Source organism: Drosophila obscura, unplaced genomic scaffold, assembly GCF_018151105.1.
Source record: "Drosophila obscura isolate BZ-5 IFL unplaced genomic scaffold, ASM1815110v1 contig_9, whole genome shotgun sequence".
In the NCBI taxonomy this organism is placed as follows: Eukaryota; Metazoa; Arthropoda; class Insecta; order Diptera; family Drosophilidae; genus Drosophila; species Drosophila obscura.
The window spans coordinates 1,270,441-1,272,881 of NW_024542883.1; the positions used below are offsets into that span (position 1 = coordinate 1,270,441).

General features: G+C 37.0%; 1 long non-coding RNA gene across 1 annotated transcript; it reads right to left on the reverse strand.

The window, feature by feature from the left end:
- On the reverse strand, positions 1–706 carry LOC111081418. The gene is made up of 2 exons (XR_002608619.2): positions 479–706; positions 1–364 (listed from the first exon to the last, which is right to left on the reverse strand). It is a non-coding gene; the product is annotated as an uncharacterized LOC111081418 (long non-coding RNA).
- Between the last annotated feature and the right edge of the window lie 1,735 nt (positions 707–2,441).

The window sequence follows — 2,441 nt, forward strand, 5'->3', positions numbered from 1 at the left end:
TTAATTTTCATAAATATTCAACAAATTTTGTCTTCACGATATCATTAAGCATATCATTATTTTGGTATGGTCCAGATGTTGTCTGTCCCTAATTCTAAAAGCCATTTTAGGGACGAATGTTATGCTGTCTTCACGATATCGTTAATGATAATGTATTTCAAATGTATCTTTGTCCCCTTAGTTTCGGAAAACAACTCCATCTTATGGTATGTCATATGGCGATATTGCAAGAGCCAAACTAACAACTGTTTTTGACAATCAATGGGATTCGTTGTGCAGCGACGGACGTACACTTCTGAATTCGTTTTGCCAGTTTTTCGCATGATGTTTCATCACCAAAAGTTGAACTAAGATCGAATCATTCCTGTCCAGAAAATCCACGTCGAAAATTGTAGAATTAGTCGAAAAAATTCCAAACTTTTAAATAAAATTGGCGGTACTACAAATATTACAAATCCACAATAGCCTTCGGACTTACTCTTATACAAATCTAGTGTTCCGTTGTGGCTTTACCAAATTTTGTTTTGGTTTTGTATGTGGCCGAATAGGTTATATTTTTTTTTTTAACAATATCCAAACCTCGCATACAAAATGAAAGCATAATCAAGTATGCTTTGATTGTGTGTTTTGTGAATTTGAAAGGTTTGCTTTCCGTCAGTTAAATGTCCCAAGCCGCTTCTCGAAAAACTTAAAATATATATTTGTATTTAAAACATTGATTGGATTTAGTAGAAGCAGTCTCAAATGACCGCGCTTCAGTGTTTTCAAAACAGATCCATTCCAATAAATTCTCCTCGTCAATGTTAGCCTCATTATTATCATCATCCATGTCCAGCAACATGATAAGCTTGTGCAAGTATATGTTTTGCTGCTGAATCACATTCACAACCAATGTTATTTATATTCATTTTAATTATAAATGTTTACAAATTTTCACCGCACGCAGTTGTGAGCAATAGCTGTTTCTCATGGATGGTGGATGGTCTCAGTGTGAATCAAAAATTCCCACCGTTCCCCCGGGATGTGCTCAGTGTGCAGAGGGCATAATTCGAATTTTGAACTTCTATTCTTTGTTGTTATTAGGCGTGATGGTATCACTGATAGGCAGTAAAGTGTACAAATGTGCTGGGAAGCGGGAAAGAAATCGAATATTCCTAAAAGCAGAGGCAAAGGCTAGCCTAAAAGAGAGCCGCGCGCCCGTCGCAACATCAGCTTTTCAAAACAAAACGAAAAAATATTTTATGAACCGCTTCGTCAATGCCTCAACCCGCGTCGAGTCGAGCTACAGAACACACCAAGAAAATATGAAGTCTTACGACGGGAATAGGTCCAGGGCCGGATTAGCAGTTGCCTAGGGCCTCCTAGGGATAACATAAAAATTTTGTTGAAAAAACAAAACTCCAAATAATGAATAAAAAATATAACAGCCACTGAGAAAAATACAAAATAAAGGAGGGCCCCAGATTGATGGTTGCCCAGGGCCCGGTTAGGGTTGATCCGGCCCTGAATAGGTCGCTACATCACATCAGCCCTCAAAACAAAACGAAAAACCAATTCAAGCGGCCAAAAATTGTAGAGCCCACACACAAGCACAGTATGTGTGAATACATGGCACACACACGTTTACCTAAACTGAAATCTCGAACAAAGTCGGTTTCGGCAGCTAAAAATTATTCTATGCATACAATCATATATTTTGGAGTGTACACGTACACAACACATGCATGCTTGCTGCCAGTCGGCTCGTGTGACGTCATGAGCCCAACGCGGCCATTCCCAAAGCCGAAGATCTGGGAACGTTCGCTGCAAGCTCAGCTGCGCCCCTTTCGTTGTATGAACTGGCACATCTATATACTGTATGGTTAGTGGTAGCGCTCATAAGTCTAGTATCTTACGTCTCATTGTAAAAAACTTTTCTTTTTTGAAGAGATAACACTACTCAACAAAATTGAACTTTTTATTTAGGCTGTGAACCAAAATGACTTTTTCTGATAGATTTCGGGATTTTAAAATTTGTTTGTACTTTTTTTTCTTTTATGGTGTCAATTTTTTGTAAAGGATTTTTAAAATCTGGTATTTTTTCATGGTTTTTTTTCAGAGGTAGTGCTTTTATTTTTCACATAACTTAAGTATCTTATATCTGGTGGCATAGAACTATGCAGTTCTGAAAAGCTGACAAATGCAGCTATAAATCGGACCTAGACGTTTTGTATCTGCAGCTTAACGCCTGGAAGATATTAAGCGTTCAAATTCAAATTTCATAATTTTTTGCAGTATTATTTTTCGAAATTTTTACTTTAAAAACACTGGAAAAGTCGAATAAAAATAATTCTTGGCCAAAATTTTTAGTTTTAGATAGACGCATTAATTAGGCGTCGTTTAAGGTATTGTTCATTAAATTCTATGGATAAACGGTCAACTTGCAGCCATTTGACCAAAAC